The sequence below is a fragment of the Prionailurus bengalensis genome, chromosome B4, assembly GCF_016509475.1.
Source record: "Prionailurus bengalensis isolate Pbe53 chromosome B4, Fcat_Pben_1.1_paternal_pri, whole genome shotgun sequence".
Taxonomy (NCBI): domain Eukaryota; kingdom Metazoa; phylum Chordata; class Mammalia; order Carnivora; family Felidae; genus Prionailurus; species Prionailurus bengalensis.
In genome coordinates this window covers 38,482,317-38,507,298 of record NC_057358.1, presented here as the reverse complement: position 1 = coordinate 38,507,298, position 24,982 = coordinate 38,482,317, and the positions used below count along the sequence as shown (strand labels likewise).

General features: G+C 43.9%; 1 long non-coding RNA gene across 1 annotated transcript; it reads right to left on the bottom strand.

The window, feature by feature from the left end:
- Positions 1-297: 297 nt before the first annotated feature.
- LOC122472730 lies at positions 298-2,335 on the bottom strand. The gene is made up of 2 exons (XR_006294515.1): positions 982-2,335; positions 298-518 (listed from the first exon to the last, which is right to left on the bottom strand). It is a non-coding gene; the product is annotated as an uncharacterized LOC122472730 (long non-coding RNA).
- Between the last annotated feature and the right edge of the window lie 22,647 nt (positions 2,336-24,982).

Genomic DNA, 24,982 nt, shown 5'->3' with positions numbered 1-24,982 from the left:
ATGTTCACTCCAGTACTGGGCTATCATTAGAGCTTTCCAGAGGTCAAAAGGGGTTTCATTTTTTTTAAAACAGTCCTGCTTGATTCTAGCAGCCTCAATGACTACAACCAAACAGTCATTATAAATGGTCATCACCACTTCATATCTCCAACACTTGTCAGGGGACAGAGTTCAGTGGGGAAACCAATGAATTTCTTGACAACACAGACTACCTGGATGTAGTCAGCATAACTTCATCGAAGTCTCAATGATCCGTATCAATTTCCAAACAATGCAAATCAGCAGATGATCCAAAAATTGCTTTTCTTCGACTCATTTTATATACTCAGATACACACAAATAGAATTTCTACCTGTCTAATGATTCTTGGTTTCAAAACATATTCAAATTAATGTGCTGTCCCACAGTACACAATAATGGTCAAAGATGATGGTCCAGAAAGCAGCCAGTTGTGTTGCTGGAGAAGCCAGTCACAGTCCTCTTCTTGCCAGAAACAATCCACTCTGTGGCTACTTCACCTGTGAAAGAACAAAAATCAATTATCACACCTAACACACCAGTCTGGGTCATGGATTGTTCAAGTTATTCCACAGAAAAAACTACATAAAGGTTAGGTGACATTTTAAAATCACACTGCAAGAGAAGAGTGACTTCAATTTCTTGGACTATCCAGCTATCCATTTAATTCAAATGCAACTGTGGCTTTCCAGAGGAAAGGGCTTCCCCTCTCCTGGGATGGAAATACTGTTTGCAAAGCTAAGAGCTATTTCCTGTGGATATTGTTCTTCTCCTAGGCCCTCATGGAAGGGAGAAGAAGCCCAGTGACCTCAGAATAGTGACTTCAAGCCAAGTGTCCACTCCAGGCCAGGCACTGTGCTAAGTACCCTACTGAGTTCTCACACCATCCCCAGATGTTAGTTGCATTGTTACCCCTATTTTATAGATCAGGAAAGGACATCTCAGAAAGGTTAAAGAGTTTACTCAAGTCACACCCCTGGTAAGGGATTGAACAATGCTCAGAGTCCATGTCTTCCTGACTCCACCAGTGGAAGGAGCACAGACCTCAGAGGCAAACATGCCTGGTTTTCAATCCAGCCATAAACTTCTTATCTGCAAATAAATAAATAAATAAATAAATAAATAAATAAAGTGGACCTGGTAAAACCTACTTCAGGGTTGTTGTAGTGACTGACCCAGAATCAGGCTCATCGTAGACCTCAAAATATGGGCATGATGGTATACAGCATGTGGCCGGATGTGACCGACTTAACTCAGCAAAACTGCATCTGCTGCTATGTTACTCTCAGCCGTAAGTACAAGAATAAAAAGTACACCCCACCTCCAGAGGCCAGAGTATCTGTCAACCTGGCAATGGCTCTAGACAGGGTAACTCCATCTAAATGGCAGCTATCAACCTGTATTCTTGCTGCAGTTCTTACTGTCACATCTGCTTAGTAACTGCCCTAAGTGGTGTCATTCTGGGTGGCATACCATATTTGCAGGTATAGGGGATGTTGATTTTTTTTTAACTTCTGGAAAACTCAGCCACGGCAGTGGGCAAATCTGCCACATAACTATGTTAGGACTTAGTTAATGCATCCTGAGTGAATGTGGGATTAATCGCAGGAAGGAAGGAAAGATCCGGCACTTTAGCAGGTGGATGGTGGATTAAGAAGGAAGAGAATGATATCAAAACAACTTTGTATATATGCTCTGACTCTCTTCCAGCCAGCAAAGATGGCCTTTTCTTTTTTTGAAAGAAAAATTATATGTGTGTGTGTGTGTGTGTAATTTTTTTTTTCCTTTTGGTCCATAAACCCTGGGTCCATAAGGCCCTGGAAGGTTCAGGTTATGCCTTCTGGGAGGCTGTGAACAAATCATGCCTGCTTCCTTGTGCCTCATTTTTTCTCTAGTTAATACAAGATTGGGCTTCCTCCTTCTTCCTGCTGGTTGGGTAATGGAGTCCCTGACATTGTTTTTCTTGCTGCTCTTTCCCAGACTGAGTTTGGAACAAATTTTCTGGTTCTATAGAATCATGACCTAAATTTGGGTGGATAAGAGGGAAATTTGACCAGTGAGCTATTGGACTTTTCTCTAACCAGGGCCAAGGGCTCCTTTCCCTGGTCGTGGGATCAGAGTTTATTTTTGTCTATTGGCATCTCAGACAGGATTCAAATGATGTAAGAGGAACTCCAGTATAACCAAGCCACTCCAGCCCATCACACTAAATAACAATTACTCAAGCTTCCCATTCTTGACCTCTCTTTTTAATTTTTTAAATGTTTGTTTTTGAGAGAGGGGGGGGGCATGAGCGCAAGCCATGGGAGGGGCAGAGAGAGAGGGAGACACAGAATCCGAAGCAGCCTCCAGGCTCAGCTGTCAGCACAGAGCCCAACGCAGGGCTCGAACACACAGACGATGAGATAATGGCCTGAGCTGAAGTTGGACACTTAACCGACTGAGCCACCCAGGTGCTCCTCTTGGCCCCTCTTTTGACAGAGACTCTCCTTACCACCCTCTCCCTTTATGAAGATCCTCCCAAGGGTTTCTAGGAGACCCGTAGGACCACATCACATGTACTCACACTGAGTCTCTCCCCCCTCCTCCTCCTCCTCCTCCTTCTCCTCCTCCTCCTCCTCCTCCTCTTCCTTCTTCATCTCTGGCTTCCCATAGCCAATGTCCAATGACTTTGAGGTTGCTTTTAGGAGCCTTGCCATTGCCCAAGTTGACAACGTCCCTCATGAGGATGCTGATAGCTGTACCAAGGCTGGTCTTCCAGCACTTTCAGCAAATTCCGGATGTCATGAGAAGCAGGAGCAGACTCGGTGAGCCCCCAAGCTCATTCCTTGCACTCCAAATCCCTTCAAGGCTCTTAGAGAAGCAGCCCCTTCTACTTCTGGTACAAATTCTTCCATTGTTCTGCAAGGGCACAAAGCCCAGTGTCAGGGTGGAATGCCGATGACACACCATCCTTTTTGTTGCTCAGTTTCTTCCTCCCCTGTATTCCACACACAAGATAGTAGTACAAACTCCCCCATTCTTCAGCCATAAACAGAAGTGCCTATGATGGTCAACTCATGCAAATGAAGCCTTGGGGGAGGAGCAGGGACCTGGTTCCAACCAAGCCTGGATACCCACTACACAGAATGCAGTAGACTGGGCATCTTCTGATGGGAGATGGGTGTGGGTAGCACTGTCTTTTCCATTGGGCTGCCAAGCATTTGTTCATGCCTTGTCAAGGAAATTTCTCACCAGCGTGTCATTCTTATATATTTAGTTGGATGGGTAGATAGTAGCATTTATGAAATGTCTACAACAGGGTGGACCCATTCTCACATCAGCCCCAACTTTGTCCTCCTATTTCAATGAATTCCAAACTCTCTCTGCCCCAGCTTCCCCTCCATCATACCACCACACCGTTGGTTATTAACACTCTTGGGGAAACAGCCCTTGCAGTTTATTAGCTATCAGCTGTTGGTGGCCTTCCAGAGGTATTTACATTGCAAGAGGAGAGTCTGGAAGTCTACCTCCAAGTTACAAAAGAATGAATCTCTAATGGTGGAAGGTCAAGCATCAGTGACAGACTGGTCAGAACAGGATTTGTGGAAGGTCATCCTGCCCTCTTTAAAATCATTACACTCATTTCATTCTTCCACCCACCACTAAGTTGTGGCCTGGCCTACAGGCTGCAGAGAAAGCATGGAGTTCCTTGGTGGGGGAAGGGGGAGAGATAAAGCACTGAACTTGAATCAGGAGACAAATTCTAGCTCCAATTCTGTCACAAGTTGCTGAAGACCCTGGGTTGGGGAGGTGTCAAGATAGGGACCCCTGAGCAAAAGGAGAGGGTGACTATCCCTGCCCTCACAACTGTTTGTAGTTCTGGTTTCCATCTCTTCCTCTGTAATGTGAGGAGTCTGGACAAGCTGAATTTGTGGGTCACTTTCAACTCTTTCAGCCTATTATTATGAACCTTGTGGCTGGCATTCAGTGTAGAGATGCTGTTCCCAAGAAAAAGTATTTAGGAAAGCTTGTGTTTCAAGGGCTCAGGCACTTGGGCCCTAAGAATGAATACCCAACCCTACCTGTCTTCATAGTTGTTTTTCTTTAGAAAAAAAAAAAGATAAGTTTTAAATATCACCTTGAGGAGTTCAAATGCTCATGGTCTCCTGGTAGGAATCATTTGTTTAAAAAAATTATGTCCAAGCTAGACTTGCAGAGAAGTTCTGTCTATAGCTAGAAGTTTATGGGGAAACATGTGAGCCAGGGTTATCCAGGCACATGGAAGGGGCAGGCTGGTGAAATGCATCTGTAGACTGGGACTCCAGGCTCTGTGCAAGGCAGCCATAGGCAGCTGCCTGTTCCTCCACCACCTTCCCCATCACACTTCTTACCCTCTGCCCCTGCTATCAGTTTTCTCCGGTTCCATTCAGATGCTTTTAAGTGGCATATAGTGCCTGAAGCATGAATAAAAACATCTGAGGGTCTAACCTGACACTAATATAACATATAAAAACTCTCCACAGCATGTTCAAGAATCAAGAAATCTTTTCTTTTTTTCCCCTAGGCAAGGATGCCATGAGGTCATGTGCACTCAAAGCTCTTTGAGGGATGGGAAGAACTCTCAAGCTGGTCCTTTCCCCAAGTCCAGTGGGTCTTCAGGGGAGTGACTTAACCTTTCTTGGCAAACAGCAAGTGAAATGCAGGAAAGCCTTCCCAAGAGATGCTAAAGTAGCTGCTTCTTTAGGGGTTATTTTTTTCTCAGCAGAGAAGAGAGTTATCTGAAGAAAATAGTTTAAATTCAGTACTTGGGGCGCCTAGGTGGCTCAGTCAGTTAAACATCTGACTCTTGATTTTGGCTCAGGTTATGATCTCATAGTTCGTGAGTTTGAGCCCCGCATTGGGCTCTGTGCTGACAATGCAGGGCCTGCTTGAGATTCTCTCTCTCTCCCTCTCTCTGCCCCTCCCCTACTTGCTCTTGCTCTCTCTCATTCTCTCTCTCTCTCTCAAAATCAATAAATAAACTAAAATGATTTTAAAAATTCAGTACTACCTGGAGCCAGGGGACAGGACATGTGGCTTCAAGGGTCCCCTACTAAGTTGTACAATCTAGGATTATAATAAAAGGACTAAAAAATATTAGCCAGGTTCCTAGGGCTCTTTTGAAGACAGGTGATTGAGCATGGCTGCTTCTCAGCCTTCCTCCAATCTTGAGAGTCAGGGAGAAACTGGACAAAGGCCCACATGAGTGGAGAGAGGATTAGGCTCCACAGAGGGCCAGGCCCGATCTCGAATGGGAGAAGCTGCCAGAGAAGCACAAACTCACATCAGGAACATGAGCCCCGTTTGGTTTTCTCAAATGTAATTATACAAAGGATAGAAATTTGAGGGGGAAAAATTACTTTAATAACATGAATTTTTAAAAGCCTTCCAAATCCTCGTCTGTGGAGAAGGTCCAGACCACTTCCCAGTCAGAATCTGTTGTGCCTTGGCTTGAATTCTGCTGACCCGTGAGGCAGCCCCATATGCCCCTCTCATGCCCACAAGGAGGCTTCCTGAAGCAGCACTTTGTGGATTCACCTGGACTTCTGGTACCTACAGCCTCCTACAGTTATTTTTCCTTTTCCTTCCCAAGGTTGTAAGGCCCCTTTCCTAACTGGTCTTCCCCCTCCATCCAGGAGAGCTGGCAGTTTCCCAAACTGCCAGGTCACTGGGCAGAGTTCCCAGAGGCCCAGGCCATGCTTCCCTCTACTCAGCTGGGCATACACCTGATGTTCTGAGTGATTTAAGCCTGACATTGTACTGCTTCCAATCAAACAAAGTCACAGAGACGTGTTTACTGCAATCTAGAGCATCAGTCGGGGAGAGAATTAGTTTCCCCACCCTCATCCTTCTGAACACTTAATGGGATGGCTTTGAGAAGTAAGAGACAGAAAACATTTAATGGGATGAAGGCAACCCCTAGCCATAGGTCTTCAGGCTTCAGAGACAAAAGCAAGGACTTGGATCAGGATTGAGAGGAGATTGCCAACATGTCCTGCCCATTCCACACTTTAATACAGTGAACCTACACAGGCAGCACAGCTCATACCTTCTGGATGGGGAGTTGTTTCTATTTAGCCAATTGTCTGTGGAGAGAACAGATACATTCCCTCTTCCTCAACCAGATGCAAACTAATTGAAACTTCCCTGCTCTAAGACAGAAGTATGTGACATTAGCAAAAAGTAGGTCCTTGACTCCCATTCCCATCCCACTTCTTTTGTTCTATTTTTCATGACCTCTAGTGGTTTTTTTATATTAAATATAATTCATTGTCAAATTGGTTTCCATACAATACCCAGTGCTCATCCCAACAGGTGCCCTCCTCAATGCCCATCACCTACTTTCCCCTCTCCCCCACCCCCCATCAACCCTCAGTTTGTTCTCAGTATTTAAGAGTCTCTTATGGTTTGCCTCCCTCCCTCTCTGTAACTACCCCCGCCCCCCCGGCCCCTCCATGGTTCTCTGTTAAGTTTCTCAGGATCCACATATGAGTGAAAACATATGGTATCTGTCTTTCTCTGCCTGAGTTATTTCACTTAGAATAATACCTTCCAGTTCCATCCACATTGCTACAAATGGCCAGATTTCATTCTTTCTCATTGCCAAGTAGTACTCCATTGTATATATAAACCACATCTTCTTTATCCATTCGTCAGTTGGTGGACATTTAGGCTCTTCCCATAATTTAGCTATTGTTGAGAGTGCTGTTATAAACATTGGGGTATAAGTGCCCCTATGCATCAGTACTCCTGTATCCCTTGGGTAAATTCCTAGCAGTGCTATTGCTGAGTCATAGAGTAGATCTATTTTTAATTTTTTGAGGAACCTCCACACTGTTTTCCAGAGTGGCTGCACCAGTTTGCACCAGTTGTTTCCACCAACAGTGCAAGAGGGTTCCCATTTCTCCACATCCTCTCCAGCATCTATAGTCTCCTAATTTGTTCATTTTAGCCACTCTGACCGGGATGACATGGCATCTCAGTGTGGTTTTGATTTTTATTTCCCTGATGAGGAGTGACGTTGAGCATCTTTTCATATGTCTGTTGGCCATCTGGATGTCTTCTTTAGAAAAAATGTCTATTCATGTCTTCTGGCCATTTCTTCACTGGATTATTTGTTTTTGGGGGCGTGGAGTTTGGTGAGTTCTTTATAGTTCTTTATAGGGCTAGTTCTTTGGATACTAGCCCTTTATCCGATATGTCATTTGCAAATATCTTTTCCCATTCTGTCTGTTGCTTTTTAGTTTTGTTGATTGTTTCCTTTGCAGTGCAGAAGCTTTTTATCTTGATGGGGTCCCAATAGTTCATTTTTGCTTTTAATTCCCTTGCCTTTGGAGATGTGTCGAGTATGAAATTGCTGTGGCTGAGGTCAAAGAGGTTTTTTTCCTGCTTTCTCCTCTAAGGTTTTGATGGTTTCCTGTCTCACATTCGGGTCCTTCATCCATTTTGAGTTTACTTTTGTGAATGGTGTACGAAAGTTGACCTCTAGTGATTTTTATAGAGGGAGCCAGCAAATGATAAACTATTTGAATCTGTTATGTCAGAGATGATTCTTTTTCATATACACAATCAAATCATAATTTTCCTGAGTATACAATTCCAGTTCAATATCTTCCCCACCCTCCCCAGTTGTGTGCGTACAATTCCACTGCATTTTTGCTTCTAGCATTTCTAGTGAGAAGTCTGCCATTGCTATCATTCCATTTTAGATTTCATTTCAGATTTTTTTTTCCTCTCTGGTAGAAGAGGTGCTTGAACTCATGATCTCAAGATCAAAAGTCACACACTTTCCTGACTGAGCCAGCCAGGCACCCCACCCACTATTTTCTAAATAGTTTTCCTTTAGCCTTATTATTGTGATGTATCTAGTTACAGGTATTTTCTCATTCATCGTCTTTGAATCTTGAGGCTTTTATGTTATACTGATTATTTTATACCTCCTGGTAAATTTTACTGTATTGTTTCTTTTCTGTTTTCTTCATTCCACTCATCCTATCCTTCTGAAACTTCTTATAGACAGATATTAAAATATCTGAATATGTTCTCCAAATCTCAACTTTTCTTTCCATATTTTTATCTCATGATCTTTTAGGCCACATAAGAGAATTCCTCAGTTTTATCTTCCAGTTCACTAATTTACTCTTCAGTTATGTCCACTCTGATGATCCTGCCCATTTGTTGGTTTTTAAATTTTGTTATGAACATTTTTAGTTTCCAAAGTCTTTGATTTTTTTTTTTTACCAATCCAATATCAGTACTTATTCCAATGTCTCTAGAAAAGTCTCATTTTTCTTGGACTACTAACATTTCCTTGGGTGTGAACTTTTTTTAATTGCAGTCAGCACCTCTTTTTCATATTATTGTTTTTCTACACATTTTTGGTGAATCCTACATACACGCCCATTTTTGTGTAAAATCCATGTTAAATCCAGAAAATCCATGTTAGCTTGGTCAGAGGCAAAGAATAGGATGTACTATGGGGCAGGTTTTACTTCAACTTTTCCAACATAAGTGAGGGAAGATGCTTGCTGTTGGTATAGTGAGCCAGTAGGGAGTACAAAAGTAGAAATCCTTCTCCTGGGTTATGCTGGCCATCTGGAGCACTAGTTTGCCTCTCTGACCAAAACATCCAAGTTATCTCTATTACTCACCGCTTACCTTGAGGGAGTCAAATGTAGAGGTGTGGAGGGAATCATCTTCCTGGTAACCCCAACTACTTGCCTTATTATTTACTACAGGCTTCTTTCTGCCCCATATTTGCTATTTTGAGACCACGACCCCATTTTTTAGGAATCCTACAGCAGCATTTGGAGATGTGGCTTCCTTCATCAGATCTTAACTACTTTCCATTCTTCAGGGATTCCTCAGTTTCTGATCTACCAAAGATACCCTTTCTTGTTTTCTAGCACTGGGTGTATTTTTAAAATATGTATCATTTCGGGGCACCTGGGTGGCTCAGTCGGTTAAGTGTCCAACTTCAGCTTAGGTCATGATCTCACAGCTCTGTGAGTTCAAGTCCCACATTGGGCTCTGTGCTGACAGCTCAGAGCCTAGAGTCTGCTTCAGATTCTGTGTCTCCCTGTCTGTCTCTCTGCCCCTCCCCCACTCACTGTCTGTCTCTCTCTCTCTCAAAAATAAACATTAAAAAAATTAAAAATAAAATATATGTCAGTTCTATGGAAATATTTGTCATTGCATATGGGAATTTGGGATGGAAGGGTGAGATTGTCAATTTTTGTTAATCCCTCATCTTAAACAAAAAACACATCATATGTTCTCAATAAAGGGTTATTGGTTGAGTGGATTCTCATGCTTCACTATAAGTTTTATTTGAAAGTTTTCTACCTTTGAAAAATTATTGATTGACTAAGCAACTGCTTTCAGCATGCCCCTCCCCTCATTTTAAGTGGGTGCAGAATTTGGCATCAGATGGTGGGATCTTATTCAGGGCCTAAAGGCATGGCTTTTCTTGCCTTTTCTTATTATTCCAGATTTTCCAAGGACTGGTAAATTGAAAAAAGACCCTAATGTTTTTCATTAATAACAGATGCCCACATGAACTAATTAACACCCATTGGTGGCTCCTGATGTTGAGTGCAACTTTGTAATCTTTAGGGAGTATTAGTAAAATTTGGATTCTAGAGAAGAGGATGGTCCTTGGATAGCTCAAGAAGGAGATAAAACTAGTCTTCTTCTCCTCTGCCATTGAAGTACATGTAGAAGCTCAGGGATACTGTACATTTTATGTCATCTGAGTGAAAGCCATGGTACAAGTTTCTGTCCTGCAATTCATGCTCACAATCCAGGAGACACAGCCAGCAAATGAGACATGGCTTCCTACAGAATGTGGAAGGGCCCAAGCCAAGGATCTGTAGAATAAATCTCTGCATGGGGTGGCAAGGTAAGTGACATGCCATCACATATAAGCTCATGAACAGTTATAATATATCATAAAGATTCTGATTCCATTGGAGAGTTCAGTCTACCCCTTCTGAATAATGTAGCCACTTCCCTACAACTCACCAAAGCCCTGTCATGTACTCAAGGTCTCACTAAGTTTTATTTCCATGAAAACTTTCCTGTGGCCTCCCAGCCCAGAAGGAATCTTTTTTTTTCTTTAAACATTCACAGCATTATGGACAGTGTCACTGACTTTGACATCTCATCTTATAGAGTTTTGTCCTACTTTTAGCCAAAAGTTACATCCAACAACTGTGATTATGCAGAACACAGGTTAAGGGAAGGAAAAAACTCTCAGAAAAGTAAGGAGAATAGTTATCACATTGTCCATGCAACACTCCAACCACCAAACCAAAGTTTATTAGCCTTAAGTTGAATATAAAGATAAGCTTGCTCGTTAAACAAAAATAATTCTCTCATTTCTCCAGTCAATCCTCAATTCTAATGGTTACAGCCAGTTAGAAGCTAAACAGCTAGAAGTTGACAAGAAATAACTGCCATTGGTTTGCAAGAAAGAAGCACCAACAACTGGAAAACTTTGGGGGACATTTAAGGAAAGGTCAAGTTAGAAAGAGATGAAATTGTGTTCTGTGAATTCTATTTTATAAGGCAGAAGATATGACCCTTTTAAACACCTCCATCAAAAGTATTTGAATAAAATGTTTCAGAACTTAAAAGCTATAAGAATATCTGCTGCAAGAAAATCCAGGTACAAGGGGCACCCCATGTCCCAAGTGGAATAAAGAAAACTCAAACTACTTCCCCCTTCTGTGCTGCAGATGCTTAGCCATTTCTTGGCCGTGTCTCTTGACTTCTCAATTGTAAGATCCAATAGGGCAGGGTAACACCTTCTGTTCATTTCCCTCTCAATGACTGAATACACAGAAGATGCTTATGCATGCTAGTTGAAAGAATGAATGAATAAATTCATGCATGCATGCATGTATCTAAAAAACTGATCCCTTCCTCTAACTTTTATTTTTAGGCCCAATGCCTTTCATTATTCTGGAGAAAGATTAGGAAGTGGGTTTTTTAAAATAATTTTTGAACAACTAGGAAGCCTTGTAAATAAACCACTGCAGCCGCACAATGCTCACCACCCCCTTTCCTTTAGCTTTCTCTTCACTTCCAGCGCTACTATAAGGAAAATTGGTTCTCCTATAATCAGTCACACTCTAGGCTGATGCTACTAATATAAATTCTTAAGGAAAAAAAGACTACAGAATGTTGATTCCCTTGAAAATCTTGCCTGATTTCTCCGAGGCTGGAGCCTTGTGGGCCCAGCCCCTGAGGATCCCTCTTCCCTCCACCATCTGCCAAATGGACAGACTTGAAGCCTTGTCCCTATGGAGCTGCATGCTAGGATACTTGCATCCAGAACCCACAAACAGCTCCAGATGCTTTGTCAGGCAGAAAATGGAAAAAATAGGAGTCTGCTATTAATGCTCCAGGGAAGTCATCCCTCAATTGGCTATTCTGATTGACCCAGCTGTGTAAGTCTCTGCCGAGAAGGCTTTTGGCAGGGGCCCATTCAATCTCCCTCACTTCATGACTTCTCTGCACAGCACTGAGCAAAACTCCTGTCCTGAGAGAGGGATGGGGGAGGCAGAGAGAGAATATATGTGTACTAATGAGGGGCCTCAAGCACCTGTGGACCTTCTATATAAATTCAGACCAACTCATAGATACTTCCTGGTTCATTGTTTATAAACCTGCCAATAGCAAAACCTAATCCAAGTGGAGAATCAGACTTCAAAGAAATGGTCTACCCTCAGGTAGTCTAGCTGCTTTAGTCCTCCATTGCCCCACAGTCCCTCATATCTCTCACTCCACACAGCTGAAAGTCTTCCTTTTTAGAAGCCTCTGGAAAAGCAGCTTCAACCTCTCTCATTCACAAACACCCTGACTCCTAGCAAGAAGTGTTGATGTCTGCCTAACCTACACAGTTCTCACTTGCAGCTGAAGCTCCTTTTAAGGTGCTTGGCTCCCGGTAGGGCCAGAAAATATTTGAGTCTCTGCTCTAGTGTTGTGTTGGTAGAGAAGATAAAGGAATTTTTATTAAAGTCAGTCTTAAGACCAAGTACCCAAATGAGGACTTCCTTCTATAAAATTTCTTAGATTCTTAGTAAACAAAACACATTCGTCCTAACCCAAGCCCAACCACATTTCTTAGAAAATTATCAGAAAGCCAACTTTAAAAGCTCTGACATGGAAAAAGGCATCTAAAAAGAGAATCTAAGGTACATCAGTCTTTGACCCCTCGTCCTCCATGTACATCATACACTTACGGGATGTGGAAGAGAGTGAGCATAACAAACAAGAGTGTTCTGGGGACACCAGGCCCTCCTGGGAGAGGGGGAGCTCAGTAGCTGCCTGCACCTTCCCCTCCCCATGAATCAGTAACCCAGCACCCCACTGGGTAGGGTGGTGAGAGAGGAAAGCTTGTCCCACCAGTATGGCTAGAAGGAATAATAATGCCCCCCAGCCCTTGCAAGACAACAGATAGGGTAGGGTGACGGGGGTGTCTGAAGATTGTTTGCAATCTATCTCCACTTCTATTAGAGATCAAAAGTAATGAATACCCCAGTAATTTCTAACAACTCAGGAGATGGTAGGACTCTACCACGCTAAGGGCTGCCAAGCAAGATCAACCCAGATCGTCAGGCAGAAGAAACCCCCAAGGATCCTTTTAGCTAAAAACAGGCAGGTTCACTCATGAACTGATGGGAAGTGACATTCTGAAATGCCTGGAAACTGATTTTGAAACAAAAGCTAAAACCAGTTTCATGGCAAAGGTCCTTGCTTGACAGTCCCTGGGGGCAAATGTCCACAATTCTCCCAGCTAACCAGAAGAGGAAACCGTGTGTTTCCTCCAGGACTTTGCACCTCCGCTCTCAAATTTCCCTTATCCCCCACCACCAATGCCATGTTTCATGACCACTGCTGCTGCAGTACCTCAGAGACAGCCCAGGACCCTCCATGGCCACTAAATTTGATTTGCACAAAGTAAGATGAAGACCCAGTTTACTCATCACTACATTTCCCTTCTCTCAGAAGCCAGGCAGTCAGCAATATGTGATGAAAGTCACCAATAGGTTAATTCTACAGGCACCCTCTGTGGGGACCCTGCCCTCAGGGAGCTTACAATCTGATGGGCTGACAGCACCTGCTCCCAAGAGGAACAGAAAAATAAACAAGAATGAACATGTTATAAGCAAATCAATAATGAGAGTAAGAGCTTGAATACCACCTGGATAGAGTTCCATGTTTAAGTTTGTTCATTGAGCAAATGTTTACTAACAGCCTGGTGTGCCTGAGGTACTACGTAGGTACCAGGGATATAAAGATAAGTAAGACATGATCCCTACCCTGGAGGAGACGCCTTGCAAAGGGAGGAGTGCTTGAGAAGGTAATTGTAAGACAATGAAGGGCAGTCCTTGACAGGAGCTTGAAATGACTGCTTTGGAAACATCTAGGCCCAGCAGCTAGTCTTGGTGTGCTCAGGAGAAACTTCCGGCAAGGAACCCTAACGATTATGACGAGTTATTCAAGCAAAGAGAGGAAAGTGCTGAGGCAGGCACAGGGCTACAGACAGTGTAAGCTGGGTGGACAGGTGAGAAGGAAGTGCAGCATCTTCCAGGGAGGACAGCAGCTCAGGGGCACAGGATCAGAGGGCATTGTGTGTAAAGCTGACAGGCAAGAGGCAGAGAGGGGGAATAAATGTGCTGCATGCCTATAATGAGCAAGGACTTTTCTAGAGCTGAAAAGACAAGTATACATTACTTCATTTTATCCTCACAGCATCCTCTGAGGTAGGCACATTACCATCACTATACACATAAGAACGTGGAGGCTCATAGAGGTTAAGTAACTTACTCAAAGTCACATAGCCAAAATACTGCCAGTATTTGAACACAAGTCTACCCGAGTTATCCTGAGTCTATCCAAGTCTGAATACTAGTCATGCTCATATTACCACAAGATGTGAAGGGCCTTGGACACCCCGCTAAGGAGTTTGGACTTTATCCTGAAGGCATCGGGGAAGCCCTGAAGAATTTCAGGCAGGGGGATGCCATGAACAGATTCGCATTTTTAGAAGTTCATTCTGGCAGCTGTGTGGAGAATGAATGGGAGAGTGTCTGCACACCAAGACAGAAGGAGCAGACAGAGAGGCTGCTCATAAATCCCAGCAAGAGACTATGGGGGTCTGGAGGACAGTTGTGGCAGTAGAGATGAAGAAGATGAACTCCACGTGGAGTAAGAAGGTAGAATCAGCTAAACTTGGTGATGGAGTGGGAAAGGGTAGAAAGGAGAATGAACCATCAAAAATAAGCAGGTGGAGCAGAGGAAACACCCACTGGGATTGTCAGAGCTGGGTCTCACATAATGGTTAATTTGGCCAGTTGGGTGATTGGAGATAATATTTATCATGATAGGGAGCAAAGGAGAAGAGCAGGTTGGAGGGGTGAGGGAAGGAATCCTGTTTGGGGAGAGCAAGAGGAGATGCCCCTCCAGGCGGTGACTGCCCCATCTGGTCCTCAGGAAGGACTCCTGGCTAGGTTTCCATCCAGTGGGTGGTCATCAGCATCACAATCACATTTGAACTCTTGAAGAGAATCTGCCCACCCAAGGAGAAGGTGATGATTGAGAGCTGCAGAGAGTAGGCATAGAACCCTGCAAAACCCTAATCTCTAGGTGGGATGAACAGAAGGAGAGGATCTCAGGAAGAAGAGTGAAAAAGACCAGCTAGAGGAAACAAGGAAACCCAGGAAGAGCTAAGGCAGGAGAGCATCTCTGGGGTGGAGCTATCAATGGCATTCCACTGCAGAAGCTTGAGTCTGGGAGGCCCGAGAAGCAGTGTCCATTAGGCTTACAATCCGGAGGTCAGCAGTGATTCCAGCTGAAGGAGTTGCATGCAGCAATCATGGAAGCGTGGTCTGTGAAAGCAGATCATGAGGGTCGAGAAGTGAATGGGAAGGGGAAGCCTTAGAGACAATAAATGCAGACAACACCTTCAAGAACGCTGACTGTAAAAAGAAACAGCAACGGGGGGCCGTGGTTTCATAGGGACCCAGGGTTGGGTGAGGGCTTCGTCTTTTTTATTAAAAGAGCCAGGAGCACATTTAAATGCTAATGGGAGAGAGATTAGGAAAAGCCTAGGGCTGTGAGAGGAGCATCCAAGGAAGAAGCTCACTGAGGGTCCAGAGAAAGGATGGGACTCAATGCTGTGGGCAAGTATTAGCTTTACTCCAAAGAGCTGGTTATCATTGTTATGGGAGGAGAAGCTACCAGGAAGAGTGGGCCAGAGGGGCCAGAGAGTGGGATCTTCCCTCATAATGAAACTTCATTTTGACCTTGAAGGTACAAGGTGAGGTTGCTGGGAGTTGGGGTGGGTACAGATGAGTTTTAGTAGGAAAGAAACCTAGAGTGACAGGTAGAGGCTTGTGACAGCTTTTGTGGGCCTGCACATGAAGCTGGCCGGGGTCCAGGGAAGGGCTCTGGGCAGGCAGTGGCACCAGGGGCTAGGTGCAGATCAGAAATCCTGTGCTGGCCTAAATGCAGGAGGCTGTGTGACCTTTGGCAGCTGTGCTCCGTCTCAGCTAGGAGCAAAGTAGGCATCCAGCTGGACAGAGTCAAGGTCAGCTCCTCCTTAGCGGCTGACAGGAGCAGACAATGAGGCCAAGGAGTGGAAGCAGCACAGGCATGGTTGGCACAATGTGTCACAGAGAAGCAAGTGATGGCATGAGGGGACTTCTTGGGGGTCTTGAGAGGAAATGGAAAGGCTAAGTCCTGGATGCAGTGAGGCCTCGAGGTCACAAGGCTGACAACCACAAGGACCAGAGCTGGGATGGAAGAGATCGCAGCATATCAGCATTAAGAGGTAGAGCAGTTCTGGGTAATGAAGATGAAGAGGGTGATTTTGACTGGAGTGACGGACATTAGCAATTGCAATAGACTTGTCTCCACCAAAACATAAACATGCAACAGTCACATTCAGCAAGGCGTCACTGCTGGAGCTGTTCTGGAAACGTAGTGCCTTTCCTGCCTAGAACCTCCCTTTCCCACCACCTCTGTGTGCATTACATCTAGAAGAGCCTGAAAGGCAATGAGCTGGCACATGTTGGGACTCCAAGAGCTGCTGCATCTTTGACATGGGTGAGGGGTAGACACGAAGGAGAGGCTTCCTGGCCTCCTGTGGTCAGAGGCCACACTCCCAGCACAGCATTCTCTGCCTCCCACCTCAGGGCCTCCTGTTCTTGGCTCCAGATGCCTCATGGCTCTTGGGCTTTTGCCCCCAACCTGCCCCACAGACTTGTTCTCTGACTAAGCCTTCATTTACCCCGTGAAGATTTTGGCACCACTGGTGGCGTTCCCCTCATATTAGATCCTGATGTTCTCCAGCTGTTTTCCAAAGGCTGGCTTCTGGACACAATCCCCACCTGCTGTATTTGTAGCCTAACGCTGTTGGAACTGGTACCTGAGTCCCAGCACGGCAGCCTTGCTAACCCCCCGGGAGGTGAAGGCGAGACAAGCAGCTGGCATGTGGATTTGCCCGTTGATTTCCCAATGGGCCTGTGCACCTGTGTCCACATGTGGCAAATGGCCTGCTCGTACCCTCCAGGCCCTTTGAGCTGGCCCTAATACTCCCAGCTCTTGGACACTAGAGCATCCAGTGTCAGACCCTGTGCTAGGAAGTATATAGTCACTTGGACTTTCCAAAGAACTTTGACGTGAGCATTATCCTAACCTTACAGTTGAGGAAAGGGAGGCTCAGAGAAGTTAAGTAACCTGTCCCATTGTGTCACAGCTTGCCAAGTGGCAAAGCCAGGATTTAGAGCCAGGCCTTTGTTCTACCAAAGCCCCAACCTCAACCTTCTCTGAGTCAACCTCCCCTTGAAGGGCTGATGTCAAATTCATGTTTTCATTTACACCCATTCATTCATTTATCAAACATTTGAGCACTTACTAAGCTCCAAATACTACCTTAGGATTTAGAAACGATAGGTTTAGCATATAAAAGGCAAAGGTTCAGGGCGCCTGGGTGGCTCAGTCAGTTAAGCATCTGACTTTGGCTTAGGTCATGATCTCATGGTTTGTGGGTTCGAGCCCTTCGTCAGGCTCTGTGTTAACAGCTCAGAGCCTGGAGCCTGCTTCAGATGCTTTGTCTCCCTCTTTCTCCCCTTCTCCTCTCGCATTCTGTCTTTCAAAATTGAATAAACATTAAAAAAATAAGTAAAAGGCAAATGTTCGGATGAGCTAAGGTGTCAATAACCAGGGGCACAGTGAAGTCCATTTCTTAGGGCAACCTGCAGACCACCTCCTGTAGCCAGAAAGAGCTCTGCAAACCTTTCCAGTCACTCTTTCCTATTCCCGTTTACAGAACCAAAAAGAAAGGAAGAGAGTAGGAATGAGGCAGTACCTTCCAAGCCTACCACTCTCTGCAACCTGATGGGCAGATCTGACTTGGAAAAACAGTGCTGTGGGTATTGGTGTCTCTCCCACACACACCTAGAGGCCTTTGGAATCTTTTCAAAGCACCCGCCCTCCCAAGTGCTTCATAGTCTTTATTGCCCGGACGAAAGTTCAGACAGGCCAAGTCTTCAGAGACCTGCTACTCCCCCATTCAAACCCTCACCCCCTCCACCCACCACCTCCCCCCCCACTCCATGTGCGCACACACACACATGTCCTACCACCAACAGTCTCCTTCGACACAGGAGAAAACGCATAATGTTACCCCAGCTATTGCTTATGGGACCAGGGACAGGCATCAGACTTAAGGGCAGCCTGTTTATTGGCCAGTGGCCCAGGAGGTGGCCTAGCATGAAAGTGGCTACTAACATGGGCCTAACTGAATTCTCTAGAGAAGTTTGAAGGTGAGAGAAAAGGCAGCAGCGTGTGTGACTAGACGCTAAAAGACACAGAGAGAAGCCACAAGTAAGCAGAAGCCATGAAGAAGCAGAAACCACATGCTGTAGGCACAGAGCATCAGAGTCAGTAGAAGCAGAGACAGAGGAGTGGAGAGCCAAGTACAAGGATGGAGGGATTTTACCTCATTGTAGAGAGTATGAGATAATCAGACCCCTGGAGCTGCCTGAGGTCCAGAATCCTGTTCCGAGCTCCTAGAAGCCAATCTGTCCTCAGTGTTTATGGAATCCTAAGGCTTTAAGGCCTCCCAATTTCCAGAAATATCCTTATAATAAATCCCCATTACTGAAAGTAACCTGAGAGGGTCTCTGTGCCCCCTGAGAGAGTCTGACTAATAGGCAGGCTCTTTAAACCTATACGGATTCACGGGAATGGATGGGGGAGGGCTGGGAGCATGGGTGAGTCACCACACCGAGACTCTTGGTGTTTTTTTTTTGTCACTCCAACCTGCCCTTCTCATTCCTGCCAAAAGCACAGCCGACTGCACAGCCCAGATTTGGCTCTCTATCCAGTCTTGAACAGCGCAATTGCCAAAACACTCCCCAGGTACTACCATCACTGCCACTTGCTTTTCCATGAAGAAACCTCTGTTCCATCTGACTCCCTCACACACAAGCAACTTGGTTCCAGTCTCCCATTACTCAAGACATGGGTCACCAACCCCTGGACTCCACTAACTGTGGTCCCAATGGGAAGCCACTAATTCACAGCAGGGCATCTTCCCTTTAAATGTATCTTTTCTAGTAGCAGGTTTGAACTTAGGCCTTTAAAAACTCCTAAATGCTTGCTTTCAAGAGCAGGTGCCATGTCCCAAAGCCTGTGGCAAGTTGGAAGCTTGGGGTCCTTGAAGGAGCCCAAGAATGGAAATAGCAATTTAGAGCTAAGGAGCTCATCCAAATTCGCCAGGTTCACATTTAGCTGAAGGAGGGCTTCCGTTCTCCTCTCCCTCTGCCCCTGAGGCTCCCTCTTAAACCACCTGTGGACACAGCTGTCCACCAAAAGCAGTGGCTTGTAATGGTGCATAGTTCCTATGATCTGAAACCATTCTGAGATGGGTGCTCACTTCACACCTACCCCATTTCCTCCACCTAGAAAACTATAGTGGGTACTTCTACACTGGCAATGGTTTCCCGGCCATACAATGGAGGCAGGGCTCACATGTATCTCCCACACACTGAGAAGAGAGAACAAACCACAGAGAGCCACTGAAAGGGGACAGATTTCTCTCCTCAGTGGCGCCCCACCCTGACCACAGCCCTCTGCCATGAGCCCTCTTTCCCTCCACCGTAGCTTGCTTAGTGCTGCCCTTGGCCCCCTGAGTAAGAGGCACATCAAATATTTTGGGAAAATCACAAAAGTTAGTATAATTGGTGCAGTCGCCATGACATCCCAGATGCCCAGGAGACTGGATGATTTGAAACACTCTAACTGACCCGCTCTCTGGGGTTATTGAGATATGTGGGCATGTTTGCCTTTCCGTAGATACAGTGGCATCTCATTCTCTGGTTTCTATGGGAGATGAGCCATTCCACATGCATTATCTTTCTAGCTAACTGAAATTTGACACCAGAGGTTTTAAGATTTCTTTAAAAGGTTGGCAAACTGAATTTTTTTTCCAAATTACGTGTGATCCACTCCTCTGCCTTTTTAAACTAAGAGTTTTGAAGATAATGTGACCTTTTCGTGGTGACTTGCTTGGGAGTCATTAGTATGAATGCCCACTGTTGCCCTGAGAGGTGCTTTGTCCAGAGTTCAGGGACCTTGGTCCTCTTTATATCCTTCAGCACCTTGGCCAGCAGGGGTGTCCGGACGCATGTGTGGGATCACATGGAAGAGAACCCAGAGGTTATGAATCAAGATGTGGGCAGAGTTTGCAGCTCTTGATGGCCCTGCTTTGGGAGTGAACTTCTCCTTAGTGCCTTGCCATATCTTCACCCTCTTTCTTTTTTAACATTTTTGAGATATAGCTGACATATCATAAAATTTACCCTTTTAAAGTGGTTTTAGTAAATTCACAAAGCTGTGCAACCATCATCTCTAATTCCAAACATTTCTTCACCCCCAAAAGGGAATCCCATACCCATCAATTGTCACAGTCCCCCCTTCCCCGCCCCCTGGCAACCACTAATCTACCGTCTGTCTCTCTGGATTTGCCCATTCTGGAAACTTCCCTAGAAATGGAATCATACACTCTGTGGTCCTTGGCATCTGGATTCTTTCATTTAGCATAATGTCTTCAAGGCCCATCCATGTGTCAGGACTTGCTACTCTCCTTGCTCCTGCTTCTGAGCATTCCCTTCACCTTCTCCCTTCTGTGAGCATGATAACACAGCTCGTTAGGATATGTGCAAAACAGAGTAAATAGAAAAACTGTAAGTATTTGCGCACTTTTATTTCAGATGCTCAGAAGTGTTGCTTGCTTGCTTTCAATTTCCCAGTGATGTTCTCAATGGCCAAGGTTTCTGGATTAGTACCTCCCAGATAAGAAAAGGGTCAAGAATCATTCACTTCATTCTCATTGTGCTTCACGTTTTTACAAATCCTTTTATACCTCTTTTCTATTTTGAGTCTCTCAGCAGTACTGAAGAATTAGTTCATACAAGAAAGAGAAAAGTGGCCCCCAACATTTAAGAATGGGCCTGATATTCACAACTAGGCTTCAGTTTGTTAGGAGTTAGCCATGGTGCTCTGTTGGACATAATAATCGCACAGAGCATGAACATCAGACACAGTCTCACTCTGACTCCAAGGGAGACAAAAAACAAGACTACTTCATAATCATGTCTAAGTCCAGACGAAAAATCAGGCTGCTGTGCAAATCACAGAATATCAAGCACCTGGACAATACAAGTGACTACTGCTTCTTTACCAACCACAACTTGAGCCTGGCTCCATTCTTCTCATCTTCCAGATAAGAACTAAGATATACAATCATAGCATTACACCTGCTTACTGACAATAGCCAACTCAGAGAAAGGCCTCACTTTCCTAAACACTCCTGAAAATCACCAGACACAAGCCAAAACCCCATAAGTGTTTTCTAACATTCTCTTAATTGGTGTGCATTCTTCCTTCTTGCGACATCAATGAACCCAACTTTGTTCAATCAGAGGTACATTCTTGGTAGTTTTTAACTGGAGAATATTGGCAGAAATGAAGTTTCTACTGAGACACAGCAGAAACACTCATTTCCTCAAACCAAGTGACCCCTGCCTCTTTTATGGTATTCACATCTGAAACCTCTTGACTCTCTGCCTGTTTGGGAAATTATGCAGACCCTAGCAAGGAGGTAAGCTCAGAATTCCAGTGTTTCCTTGAGGCTTTTCTACTTTGAGCTTATTTTGTTTTCCTAGAAATTTGATGCTGAGGGACTTCTTTATTATCTAGTCATCTTTGGACTGTTCCCTGGTGAAATTGTTGAGTAGCCTTCTAACAGCTGCTCCAATGTCTGTCTGTCTAATGTCTTAAGTGTTGTTTGTCTTTAGGTGGAGAAGTTGATAGGAAGAGCAGAGATGAGGGCCAAGAAGTCCATCCTTGAGCTGGTCTCCATGGCAGAAGAATTCAGGAGATCTCTTTGCATTAGAACCCTTTGGGACAGGCTTTACCCGAGGTCACCATTTCAAAAAGGCTTCTTCCCCAGTTGGGTCATTGTGTTCTTCCAAGAAACTGCTCTCATTAATGTCTCTTCTGCCTAGAAGCTAGAGGACTTTTGGCTGGCCCCTGATTGGTGATAATCAGCTTTTGGCCTTTGACAAAGCTCCAAGACACAAAGTCTCCTTACAGTCTATTCCACTTTTCTTGGGGTCTTCTTTGTCTAAAATGGCACTTTTCTGGGCAAAAAACCCACTGCTTTATTATTCTTGAACATGTTAAGGCATCTCCTTATTTCTCTAACACAATATAAGAGAAAATTTGGAATTGCAGTGGCTACTTGAGGGAATTTTGACATGAACCAGATGGTACAGATATAGTACAAAAAGTGAAGAAACCCTCATGAAGATCTTGTCATGTCTAAAAGAGAGATCATTTTGTTTAATATAAGAGACACAGGCTTTCTCCTTTGTTTCCATACTTCAGGGATTATTAAGTGCTGGCTTTTTATCATACAGTTTGATAAAATGTCAAGGGCCCAAGCTATTGTCTAAAACAGTATAATGTCACTCTCTTTCAAGTGTATATGTCAAAACCCATTTTTCTACAGCTAACCTTTTTACCTTTCCTTGAAGAAAGAATCTCATTAGCCTTGTAGTGATAATTTCATACTTATTGGAAGCTAGTTACCTCTGATTTTGTTTCTGTCCTTCTATATTCCCACCCTTTGGAAATTATAAAGATAGCTGATCAAAAGCATCATTCAGTTGTGTGTGTGTGTTTATGTGTGTGTTCTAGCACTGTCTAGAATCCAGATAAACAGTCAAAAATGTCTACATAGGAAGTTGTTCAATTGTGTGTGTCCCTTTTTGTCAACACTAGAAAGCATATTTAGATAATAGTCTGTCTCTTACTCTCTCTCTCTCTCTCTCTCTCTCTCTCTCTCTTTTTACCACATTTGTGAGATAATAAGAGAAGGTTTTAGCTCCAAGATAGAGAGTCCTGGGCTTGATTCACAGTTCTTAAAAAAATTTACCATATACAAATATGTCAGTATGATGTTTTGCTTTGAACAAGGCCTTGGTTCAAGTTCATACTTCCCAAGTTTCTACATTGGTTTTATGATGTAGGTAAGTTATGCTGTTTCCATAACTTATTTAAAAATAAAAATATATACACATACATATAAAATTATATTCAACTAAAAAGAATCAGGATAATGGTTCATTTGGGAGGTGTTTATGTAAAAGACATTGAGGTTCTGGCTCATCTGCTTCCTACTGTATTTTGACTCCTCTCCTTTCTTTGCTCCCTTACAATCCACCTGTTTTTGACTCTCTGAGGTCTTCTGCCACTTCAGAAGAAATGAAACTCTTGTGGTTTTCTCCAACCTTAGCTACTGCTCTGAATTTAACTGATTTTTTACAAATTTAACTCCTTTTTAAACATTTAAGGTGTTTAAATGTTTAACACTTAAGGTGTTCCCTTTTGGGGGAAAAGGGATTCCCTTTTGGGGGTGAAGAAATGTTTGGAATTAGAGATGATGGTTGCACAGCTTTGTGAATTTACTTCTACCTAAGGTAGAAGAATATTTATTCTTCTACGTGTATCTTCTGGTTCTTAAGTTTCTCTTACATAATCCAGACTTGATTCTATAAAAAAACTGAACCTTACTCCACTTCAAGAAGATGCTTGTGCTAAGGTTATTACAATCATATCGGCAAAACTTAGCCCATTGAAAATGGAAACTACTATCAGGGCTCTTTTAGCTACAAGAGTCAATCTGTTCTTGCTTTGCAGGAACTATTTGAATCCACTCAAGGAATCTGCCCAAATTGAGGGACAAATACCTGGCTCACTACTGTTATGCTAAATGATGCTTATTCTCCCACTCCCAGTCTTTGACCCTCTAGGGGATTACTTCTCACATGGACATTGGGTTTACACCCACCTGAAAAACACTAACTTAACCCATGTATCCAGGATAGCTGTTAGAGACTTTCAAATGCTTCAAATCACTACCCTCCCATTGGATCACGTTCCCCTGAGAAGTATACTCAGAAACCTCCAAAACAGGCAAGCACAGAGTACAACATGCATACTCTGAGAGCTACAGTTCCCCCAGCAGGATATTCATACAGCAGAGAAGGATAGTCCAAACTTGTCTCTGGCCATAAACAGACACCATAAATGAAGCAGATTCTCCTCTAGAAATCCAGCAGATCAGTGTAAACTTCATTAGCCAGAGTTGATCATTGTGTGGATAATCATATGGCCCTAAAGTTTGTCTCAGGTAGTCAAAGAGAAATTTATATTGCAGTAAAAATGTCTTGCTATCCCATTGTCAATACTATAGGAAAAGCAGGGCAATATGTGACTAAGTAAAAGAGAAAGCCACCTGGCTCTCTAAAACAGACCCAGATGGATTTTAAGTACATGTTTTCATTGTCTGAGTTTTATAATCTGGGCTCTTTGACTTTAAGACCTGTCACAAGGAACAAATCAGTCTTTTGTTTGTAATGATTGCCTGTGTGGCAGTTAACTGATATATTATGCCCAAGGTCTTTGGTGCTACTGTGCAGGAATTATCAAGTCACAGGAGCCAGTAATTCACCTTGCAACAAAAGAAAGAGGAGAAGACCAACCCTTAGTCCAACTACACACTACACTCTCTGGACACCCTCTTGACCCTAATCAGTATAAATTCAGCAAAGAGCAAAATCTGGATGTCAAAGATAAATGTCCTATAGCTTGAGTCTGTCTCCATTGCCAAAAGGAAGAATCTTTGGCTGGAGGTCATTGATGCATTAATCTATCTTTTTTTTTTTTTTTTTACAAAAGGAAACAGAGGCTCATGGAGGTTAAGTGACTTGCCCAAGTTCACACCACTAACCTATAGCAAGGGCATAATTTGAACTCTGGTTGTAAGACCTGGCCAGGAATCTGAGTACATCCTATTGAGTTGCCTCCTTCAGTACCAATGAGAGAGAAGGAAAACTGGGGGATCATCAGACTTGCCATGCCAGAGCTACCAGCAGCTTTCCTTAGTCCCACAGAATGTCAGAGCTCAAGGAACTTTAGATACCATCCAGTCTAACTTCTCCAGAGAAGAAAAGTGACTTGTTCAAGGTCACACAGCAAATTAGTGGCAATATCCAGACATCATCCAAGATCACCAGAGCTTGGTGCACTGAAACACCTTTCCATTCATCAGTGGCAGGTGCATTCATCCTTCCTGGTTGCTGGAGGATGTTATGTTCTGCTTCAGTGCCCTTCCTCCTAGAAAGAAATATCTCCAGACTGAGGTGGCCACTTCCTCTCTTTCAGCCATGTGGAATTTCTTATAATTTTAATTGAAACAAGGTCATCTACATTTCTTAAGTGACTGAGTCTATCTTGAAAAACTCAACTCTCCTGTGTATGTGTGCACTGTTCTTCATGCCAAATGGAGAATGAGAAGCAG